This window comes from Theobroma cacao, chromosome 2, assembly GCF_053813885.1.
Source record: "Theobroma cacao isolate CCN51 chromosome 2, ASM5381388v1, whole genome shotgun sequence".
Taxonomy (NCBI): domain Eukaryota; kingdom Viridiplantae; phylum Streptophyta; class Magnoliopsida; order Malvales; family Malvaceae; genus Theobroma; species Theobroma cacao.
Genome location: NC_142640.1, coordinates 22,396,047 through 22,407,394, shown reverse-complemented (window position 1 = coordinate 22,407,394; position 11,348 = coordinate 22,396,047). Strand labels below are relative to the sequence as shown.

Below are 11,348 nucleotides of genomic sequence, written 5' to 3'. Positions count from 1 at the left end.
TTTTTACATCTTGTGTTAAAACAGATTATAATTGAATGTTTACCTCGGGAAATGTTAAGCTAAAACCCTCTATTAATAGGAAAAGTCCATTTATTATCGCTCATCCCTTCAAAAGCCTTATTACACGCTTTAAATGGTTTCCTAATCTCATTATTGATTTTGAGTTGAATTTTTTTACATTTTTTTAAAACTAATTATAATTGAATGTTTACCTCGGGAAACGTGCGGCTAAAGCCCTCATTTGACATAAAAAGAGCATTTATAGTTACTCATGCCTTCAAAATCTTTATTACTCACTTTCAATGGTTTTATAGTCTCATTATTGCTTTCAAGTTGAATTTTTTTATTTTTAATTAAAACATATTATGAATGAATGTTTACCATTGGAACGTTAAGCTAAAACCCTCTATTAACAGGAAAAGTCCATTTATTGTCGCTCATACCTTCAAAAGCGATATTGCTCGCTTTAAATGGTTTTATAATCTCATTATTGATTTCAAGCTGAATTTTTTTGAATTTTTGTTAAAACATATTATAATTGAATGCTTACCAAGGGAAACGTGAAGTTAAAACCCTCTATTGACAAGAAAAGTCCATTTATTGTCGCTCATGCCTTCAAAAGCCTTATTACTCGCTTTAAATGGTTTTACAATCTCATTATTGATTTTAAGGTGAACTTTTTTACAGTTTTTCTTAAAACAGAATATAATTGAATGTTTACCTCGGGAAACGTTAAGCTAAAACCCTCTATTAATAGGAAAAGTCTATTTATTGTCGCTCATACCTTCAAAAGCCTTATTACACGCTTTAAATGGTTTCCGAATCTCATTATTGATTTTAAGTTGAATTTTTTTTCGTTTCTTTTAAAACTGATTATAATTGAATGTTTACCTCGAGAAACATGGGGCTAAAGCCTTCATTTGACATAAAAAAAGCATTTATAGTCACTCATGCCTTCAAAATCCTTATTACTCGCTTTCAATGGCTTTATAGTCTCATTATTGATTTCAAGTGGAATTTTTTTACATCTTGTGGTAAAACAGATTATAATTGAATGTTTACCTCGGGAAACATTAAGCGAAAAACCCTCTATTAATAGGAAAAGTCCATTTATTGTCGCTAATGCCTTCAAAAGCCTTATTACACGCTTTAAATGGTTTCCTAATCTCATTATTGATTTTGAGTTGAATTTATTTACAATTTTTTTTAAAACTAATTATAATTGAATGTTTACCTCGGGAAACGTGGGGCTAAAGCCCTCATTTGATATAAAAAGAGCATTTATAGTCACTCATACCTTCAAAATCCTTATTACTCACTTTCAATGGTTTTATATTCTCATTATTGATTTCAAGTTCAATTTTTTTATTTTTAGTTAAAGCAGATTATGATTGAATGCTTACCAGTGGAAACGTTAAGCTAAAACTCTCTATTAACAAGAAAAGTCCCTTTATTGTCGTTCATGCCTTCAAAAGCCATATTACTCGCTTTAAATGGTTTTATAATCTCATTATTGATTTCAAGTTGAATTTTTTTGAATTTTTGTTAAAACAGATTATAATTGAATGCTTACGTTGGGAAACGTGAAGCTAAAACCCTTTATTGACAAGAAAAGTCCATTTACTGTCGCTCATGCCTACCAAAGCCTTATTACTCGCTTTAAATGGTTTTATAGTCTCATTATTGATTTTAAGTTGAATTTTTATACATTTTTATTTAAAACAGATTATAATTGAATGTTTACCTTGGGAAACGTTAAGCTAAAACCCCCTATTAATAGAAAAAGTCTATTTATTGTCGCTGATGCCTTCAAAAGCCTTATTACACTCTTTAAATGGTTTCCTAATCTCATTATTGATTTAAAGTTGATTTTTTGTTCATTTCTTTTAAAACTGATTATAATTGAATGTTTACCTCGGGAAACGTGGGGCTAAAGGCTTCATTTGACATGAAAAGAGCATTTATAGTCACTCATGCCTTCAAAATCCTTATTACTCGCTTTCAATAGTTTCATAGTCTCATTATTGATTTCAAGTGGAATTTTTTTACATGTTTTGTTAAAACAGATTATAATTGAATGTTTACCTCGGGAAACATTAAGCTGAAACCCTCTATTAATAGGAAATGTCCATTTATTGTCGCTCATCCCTTCAAAAGCCTTATTACACGCTTTAAATGGTTTCCTAATCTCATTATTGATTTTGAGTTGAATTTTTTTATATTTTTTTTAAAACTAATTATAATTGAATGTTTACCTCGGGAAACTTGGGGCTAAAGCCCTCATTTGACATAAAAAGAGCATTTATAGTCACTCAAGCCTTCAAAATCTTTATTACTTACTTTCAATGGTTTTATAGTCTCATTATTGATTCCAAGTTGAATTTTTTTATTTTTAGTTAAAACAGATTATGATTCAGTGTTTACCATGGGAAACGTTAAGCTAAAACCATCTATTAACAGGAAAAGTTCATTTTATGTCGCTCATACCTTCAAAAGCCTTATTACTCGCTTTAAATGGTTTTATAATCTCATTATTGATTTTAAGTTGAATTTTTTTACATTTTTGTTAAAACAAATTATAATAAAATGCTTACCTTGGGAAACGTGAAGCTAAAAGCCTCTATTGATAAGAAAAGTTCATTTATCGTCACTTATGCCTTCGAAAGCCTTATTACTCGCTTTAAATGGTTTCATAATTTCATTATTAATTTTAAGTTTAATTTTTTTACATTTTTTTTAAAACTGATTATAATTGAATATTTACCTCGGGAAACGTTAAGCTAAAACCCTCTATTAACAGGAAAAGTCCATTTATTATCGCTCATGCCTTCAAAAGCCTTATTACTCGCTTTAAATGGTTTCATGATCTCATTATTGATTTTAAGTTGAATTTTTATATATATTTTTTAAAACTGATAATAATTGAATGTTTACCTCGGGAAACGTGGGGCTAAAGCCTTCATTTGACATAAAAAGTGCATTTATAGTCATTCATGCCTTCAAAATCCTTATTACTCACTTTCAATGGTTTTATAGTCTCATTATTGATTTCAAGTGGAATTTTTTTACATCTTGTGTTAAATAGATTATAATTGAATGTTTACCTCGGGAAACGTTAAGCTAAAACCCTCTATTAATAGGAAAAGTCCATTTATTATCGCTCATCCCTTCAAAAGCCTTATTACACGCTTTAAATGTTTTCCTAATCTCATTATTGATTTTGAGTTGAATTTTTTTACATTTTTTTAAAATTAATTATAATTGAATGTTTACCTTGGGAAACGTGGGGCTAAAGCCCTCATTTGACATAAAAAGAGCATTTATAGTTACTCATGCCTTTAAAATCCTTATTACTCACTTTCAGTGGTTTTATAGTCTCATTATTGCTTTCAAGTTGAATTTTTTTATTTTTAATTAAAACAGATTATGATTGAATGTTTACCATTGGAAACGTTAAGCTAAAACCCTCTATTAACAGGAAAAGTCCATTTATTGTCGCTCATACCTTCAAAAGCGATATTACTCGCTTTAAATGGTTTTATAATCTCATTATTGATTTGAAGCCGAATTTTTTTGAATTTTTGTTAAAACAGATTATAATTGAATGCTTACCAAGGGAAACGTGAAGCTAAAACCCTTTATTGACAAGAAAAGACCATTTACTGTCGCTCATGCCTACAAAAGCCTTATTACTCGCTTTAAATGGTTTTATAATCTCATTATTGATTTTAAGTTGAATTTTTTTACAATTTTATTTAAAACAGATTATAATTGAATGTTTACGTCGGGAAACGTTAAGCTAAAACCCTCTATTAACAGGAAAAGTCCATTTATTATCACTCATGCCTTCAAAAGCCTTATTACTCGCATTAAATGGTTTTATAATCTCATTATCGATTTCAAGTTGAATTTGTTTATATTTTTTGTTAAAACAGATTATAATTGAATGCTTGCCTTGGGTAACATGAAGTTAAAACCCTCTATTGACAAGAAAAGTCCATTTATTGTCGCTCATGCCTTCAAAAGCTCTATTACTCGCTTTAAATGGTTTTATAATCTCATTATTGATTTTAAGGTAACCTTTTTTACATTTTTTCTTAAAACAGAATATAATTGAATGTTTACCTCGGGAAACGTTAAGCTAAAACCCTCTATTAATAGGAAAAGTCTATTTCTTGTCGCTCATGCCTTTAAAAGCCTTATTACACGCTTTAAATGGTTTCCGAATCTCATTATTGATTTTAAGTTGAATTTTTTTTTATTTCTTTTAAAACTGATTATAATTGAATGTTTACCTCGAGAAACATGGGGCTAAAGCCTTCATTTGAGATAAAAAGAGCATTTATAGTCACTCATACCTTCAAAATCCTTATTACTCGCTTTCAATGGTTTTATAGTCTCATTATTGATTTCAAGTTGAATTTTTTTACATCTTGTGTTAAAACAGATTATAATTGAATGTTTACCTCAAGAAACGTTAAGCTGAAACCCTCTATTAATAGGAAATGTCCATTTATTGTCGCTCATCCCTTCAAAAGCCTTATTACACGCTTTAAATGGTTTCCTAATCTCATTATTGATTTTGAGTTGAATTTTTTTATATTTTTTTTAAAACTAATTATAATTGAATGTTTACCTCGGGAAACATGAGGCTAAAGCCCTCATTTGACATAAAAAGAGCATTTATAGTCACTCATGCCTTCAAAATCCTTATTACTCGTTTTCAATGATTTTATAGTCTCATTATTGATTTCAAGTTGAATTTTTTTATTTTTAGTTAAAACAGATTATGATTGAATGTTTACCATGGGAAACGTTAAGCTAAAACCCTCTATTAACAGGGAAAGTCCATTTATTATCGCTCATGCCTTCAAAACCCTTATTACTCGCTTTAAATAGTTTTATAATCTCATTATTGATTTCATGTTGAAGTTTTTTACATTTTTTCTTAAAACAGATTATAATTGAATGCTTACCTTGGGAAACATGAAGCTAAAACCCTCTATTGATAAGAAAAGTCCATTTATCGTCACTCATGCCGTCGAAAGCCTTATTACTCGCTTTAAATGGTTTCATAATTTCTTTATTGATTTTAAGTTGAATTTTTTTACGTTTTTTTTTAAAATAGATTATAATTGAATGTTTACCTCAAAAAACGTTAAGCTAAAACCCTCTATTAACAAGAAAAGTCCATTTATTATCGCTCATGCCTTCAAAAGCCTTATTACTCGCTTTAAATGGTTTCGGGATTTCATTATTGATTTTAAGTTGAAATTTTTTACATTTTTTTAAAAACTGATTATAATTGAAGGTTTACCTCAGGAAACGTGGGGCTAAAGCCTTCATTTGACATAAAAAGAGCATTTATAGTCACTCATGCCTTCAAAATCCTTATTACTCACTTTCAATGGTTTTATAGTCTCATTACTGATTTCAAGTTGAATTTTTTTACATTTTTAGTTAAAACAGAATATGATTGAATGTTTACCATGGGAAACGTTAAGCTAAAACCCTCTATTAATAGGAAAAGTGCATTTATTGTCGCTCATGCCTTTAAAAGCCTGATTACTCGCTTTAAATGGTTTTATAATCTCATTATTGATTTTAAGTTGAATTTTTTTACATTTTTCTTCAAACAGAATTCTTACCTTGGGAAACGTGAAACTAAAACCCACTATTGATAAGAAATGCCCATTTATCGTCACTTATGCCTTCGAAAGCCTTATTACTCGCTTTAAATGGTTTCATGATCTCATTATTCATTTTTGTCACGACCCGGTACTCCCCTCGAGCCCGTGACAATCGTCGCGGTGTCCCGATAGACACTTATTGCCCAGAATGTCAACCCGAAACCCCGCAAGGCTTTACTATCAGTTTCTCTGTTCCCTTGTGAGCAACCATTGTCAAATATCGTGTTCTAAAAGATTTTAAGCTGTTTCCAACTTAAAACAAATAAAATATTAATTTTTCGTCTCACAGGGGTAATTTGGTCATTTTTCTCAAAAATTTCGAAACTGGCTAAAACGTAATATACAAGTACAAAACACACAATTCATATTCAAAATGAGTTTAAAAGTCTAAAATCTTCATTTAAAACGAAATTATGGTTATTTGAATATAATAAGAAAATAAAAAAATATTAAGTAAAATATTCTATTTTCTTATAAAACAATATTTATAGAGTTATACGTGAATAATTTTTATAGCGTAAAAGCTAAATAAATTTATACATACTTAAATACAGTAAGCCAAAATATTTAATTTAATTTACAATAACAAGAGTGCCCCCGAATAAACAAAAGTAAAGAGGACTGTGAACCTACGGTTTGGAAAATGCAGATCCCACTGTAGTCCTCGATGAGATCAGCTATCTACAGTCTATACTGAACCTGAAATGGGTGGAAATGAGGGTGGTGAGATTATAAAATCCCAATGAGTAAACAGACATCATCATAAACATCTAGAGTTGAGTACATGGAGACAATAAAGTAAATCATCATAAACTGGGTTATACAATTAGAACACATCTCGTTCAAAATACGTAAAAAGGCTTATGAATCTCATAAAAATCTAGGCTTGTGCCATAAATCTATTCTCGGGGACACCTTGGCCAAGGCATCCTACCGAGACCGCCAAGGCTATTAAAATTCACATTTCACATAAATCATGTTTTTGTTTTGAAAACATAGCCGTTCCTTGGCATTGGCTGAATTCCCCCTCACGTGGTGGTTTAGCGTGAAGTGAACCCTAAACTTTATCCCAGGAGATACCCTACGCGCCTCTCCATTCAAGGTAAGAATATAATGGGGTTTACCGTGCCCCTCTAAAAGGCTGGTCCACAGAAACCCCCTACTGCAGTGATTAATTAATATATAATCCACCATATAATAAAACTCAATAACATGATATGGCAATTTTGCAATTCGTAATTTTTCAAGGTAACCAAACAATTCGCATTTCAATACAATCGTCAACTAGCCAATCATGCTCGATTTATCATAAGCCAGTTAATTTAAACAATCAAATTGCCACAATTAACAGTCTCCGTGTACTCTATTTTTCAAAATCACTATTAATTTGAAAACAATTTATAATTTAATTTCATTGAAACTCATTTATTCATAAAACATGAAAATTTATCTTTTTAAATTCCTTTTTCCATAGAATTCATGAAAGCATCTAAAAACCACCCTAGATAATTAAAATGACAGTAAGTTTACTCACAATGTCTAGAATGCAGACTTTCAAAGCACTCTGTCTACTGGTCCTCGGATGCAATTTCCTTGCCTTTATCGGAGGACTCACCACCTTGACACAGTACAAAATCGAGAGTTTCACCAAGTTGGTACTAAATCAAAATTAAACTAATTTAGACTACCAATGCATGATATGGAATGCAAAAATGCACTGGTAACTATCTAAACCCGGTATTGGCCTAATTCGTCTCATCACCCGATTAAATTCCTAACGGGTCCATTTAAACTCCAATTTAATTCTTTTCAGTTTCTATACCTCAATTGCACCCAAATTAACTTAATGTCCCTCAGTGTGGTGCAAATTATCAGTCCCAACAGTAAATTACGAAAATACCCCTAATGGGTAAAAATTCTTATTTTTGCTCCGAAAATTCCCATTATTTTTCTAGGCTCATAATTCATTATTCCTTAACCAATTCTCCTAGAATAAAATCAAACTCATCCTCACTCACTACATGGTAAATTCAGCCATTAATGGTTGGGGGAGAAAATAAATTCTTTTCTAAAATTCCCATTTTGTCCCCAAGTGGCAAATGACCATTTTGCCCCTAATTAGTGAAAATTCCGATTTGACTCCAAATTGATCCTCAAACTCCAAATTACCATTTTAAGTTATCCATGAACTGTGAAACTCTTAATCTCACCTTAAAATTCCTATTTGATCTAGTTCGAGGATTAAATAAACTTTGTTGTACCTCTAGGTACAATATCGACTTTTGTAAATTTTTCGAGACTCTCCTAGCATGCAATCATGCTATCATCACATGTAAGTCATGAATAGTATTTTATAAGGTCGGGCTTTACAGCACTACCCCCCTTAAAATAAAATTTTGACCTCAAAATTTCACTTACCTGATTCGAATAAAAGATGTGGATATTGGTTTCTCATCTGGCTCTCGACTTCCCACGTCATCTCCTCCATTCGAGCATTCTTCCACAATACTTTCACCATTGGAATGCTCTTGTTCCTTAGCACTCGATCCTTTCGATCTAGAATACGTACAGGCTTCACCTCGAACTTCAAATCCTCATGCAACTCAATGGGAGGTGTCTCTAAAATGTGGGAGGGATCGGGAACATACTTTTTCAACATCGAGACGTGGAAGACATTATGAATCCGATCTAACTCTGGGGGTAATTCAAGTCTGTAAGCCACTGGCCCAATCCTTTCAATGATACGAAAGGGTCCAATGTATCTTGGATTGAGCTTTCCCCTCTTCGCGAATCGAATCACACCTTTCATTATCAAATAAAACACCATAATTTATCATGATAGTATAATCAATAAGATTTAATACTTCAAAGTATTCAAATTATTACCTTTCCAAGGAGAAACCTTAAGAAAAACTTTATCATCGATCTCAAACTTCAAGGCTTTTCTCCGTTTATCTGCATAGCTCTTCTGCCTATCCTGGGCTACCTTTAGTCTCTCTCGTATAACCTTGATCTTGTCATTAGTTAGCTCGATCAATTCCACACTCACTAACTTCCTTTCACCTATTTCATCCCAACAGAGTGGAGTACGACATTTTCTTCCATATAAAGCTTCGTACGGTGCCATACCAATGCTAGACTGAAAGCTATTGTTGTAAGCAAATTCCACCAATGGCAAATGTCTGTCCTAACTCCCAATAAAGTCAATGACACAAGCCCATAACATATCCTCCAATGTCTGAATAGTTCTCTCAGATTGACCATCTGTATGTGGATGAAAGGCAGTACTAAATCTCAATTTAGTTCCAAGAGCTTCTTGAAATTTCGGCCAAAATCGAGAAGTAAATCGAGGGTCTCGATCTGACACAATAGAAATTGGGACTCCGTGTAATCTCACAATCTCATCTATATAAAGTCTTGCCAGCCTCTCAATAGAATACGTGCTATGGATAGCCAAGAAATGGGCGGACTTAGTCAATCTATCCACAATCACCCAAATAGCATCCTTCCCACTTTGTGTCTGTGGTAAACCCAATACAAAGTCCATAGTCACATGTTCCCACTTCCATTCAGGAATCGATAAAGGCTGAAGAGTACCTGACGATTTTTGATGCTCCGCCTTGATCTGTTGGCATGTGAGACATTTCGCTACAAACTCTGCTATGTCTCGTTTCATACCCGGCCACTAATAACTTTCTTTAATAGTCCGATACATCTTGGTGCTTCCGGGATGTAAAGCGTAGGCGGAAGAATGAGCTTCCTCCAAAATAGCTCGTCTCAACTGATCATCCTTAGGGACACAAATTCGGTCTCTAAGCATCAAAGTACCATCATCGCTGAGTCTAAACTCACTAGCTTCTCCATCTTGCAGCTTTTGAACTTCCTGTTTCAACCAATCATCATAGTTCTACAATTCTCTGATCTGATTCAACAATGAAGGTCTCACGACGAAACTAGCAAGTAGGGTTCCATCCTCACCATTATTCAACTGGATCCCTAGAGATTTCATCTCAAGTAACATCGAAAAATAAGAACTCCGAAGTGTTGCTAACGACGATGAGGATTTACGACTTAAAGTATCCGCTACAACATTTGTTTTTCCCGGATGATAATCAATCACTAAGTCATAATCCTTAATCAACTCCAACCATCGTCTCTGTCTCAAGTTAAGCTCTTTCTGGGTGAGCAAATACTTCAAACTTTTATGATCAGAAAAAATTCGACAACGTTCACCATATAAATAATGTCTCCAAATCTTCAATGCGAATACTACTGCTACTAACTCCAAGTCATGAGTAGGGTAATTCGTCTCGTGCTTCTTCAACTGTCGGGAAGCATAAGCTATTACCTTCTCGTCCTGCATCAACACACACCCTAATCCCAACTTAAATGCATCGCTATATACCACAAATTCTTTTCCATTAACAGGAAGTGTTAAAACGGGAGCAGAGGTTAACCGGTTCTTTAGCTCCTAAAATCGATTCTCACAAACATCATCCCACTCAAACTTAACTCCTTTACGAGTCAGACGAGTCAGAGGAGCTGCTATCAAAGAAAATCCCTGAACAAATCTCCGATAATAACCGGCTAAGCCAAGGAAACTACGAATCTTTGTAACCGTTCTTGGTTGCTCCCATTGCAAGATTGCCTCTATCTTCTTAGAATCGACATAAATTCCAGCTCCGGACACCACATGTCCCAAGAAAACCACTTCCTTCAACCAGAATTCACATTTAGAGAACTTGGCATAGAGTTGTCTCTCGCGCAAAGTTTGCAACACAATGCGCAAATGGGCAGCATGTTCATCATCATTCTTCGAATAAACCAGGATGTCATCGATGAATACTATCACAAACTTATCCAAGTATGGATGGAACACCCTGTTCATAAGATCCATAAAAACTGTCGGGGCATTAGTCAAACCAAACGGCATCACCAGAAACTCATAATGCCCATAACGCGTCCTGAAGGCAGTCTTAGGTACATCCTGCTCCTTAATCCTCAACTGATAGTATCCAGATCTCAAATCAATCTTAGAGAATACCATAGCACCTCGTAATTGATCAAAAAGATCATCTATCCGGGGTAAAGGGTATTTATTCTTGATGGTCACTCGATTCAGCTGACGGTAATCGATACACAATCGAAGAGTGCCATCCTTCTTCTTTACAAATAGGACTGGTGCTCCCCAAGGAGAAATGCTAGGGCGAATGAAACCTTTATCCACCAAATCTTGCAACTGGACTTTCAGTTCCTTCAACTCTGCTAGAGCCATTCTATATGGAGGAATAGAAATAGGTGCAGTACCCGAAAGTAAATTAATAGGGAACTCAAGCTCTCGATCAGGAGGTAGTCCCGATAAATCATGAGAAAATACATCAGGAAACTCACTTACTATTGGGACATCCTCTAACTTAGGTTCCCCCTTTGAAGTATCGATCACGTATGCCAAATAAGCCGGATACCCTTTTTGCACTAATTTCGAAGCTTTGATGGCTGAGATTACACAAGATGGTAATACTCGACGTTCCCCTACAAACACAATCTCTGCACCCTCCGAATTCCGAAGAACAACTTCTTTTCAGAAACAATCCACGTTCGCCCGATGTGCAGTTAACCAGTCCATACCCAATATTAAATCAAAATCCAAGATCTCTA

General features: G+C 33.6%; 1 long non-coding RNA gene across 1 annotated transcript; it reads right to left on the bottom strand.

Moving 5' to 3' along the window:
- Positions 1 to 6,279: 6,279 nt before the first annotated feature.
- LOC148764149 (uncharacterized) lies at positions 6,280 to 8,307 on the bottom strand. The gene is made up of 3 exons (XR_016024847.1): positions 8,109 to 8,307; positions 7,225 to 7,308; positions 6,280 to 6,389 (listed from the first exon to the last, which is right to left on the bottom strand). It is a non-coding gene; the product is annotated as an uncharacterized LOC148764149 (long non-coding RNA).
- Positions 8,308 to 11,348: the final 3,041 nt, after the last annotated feature.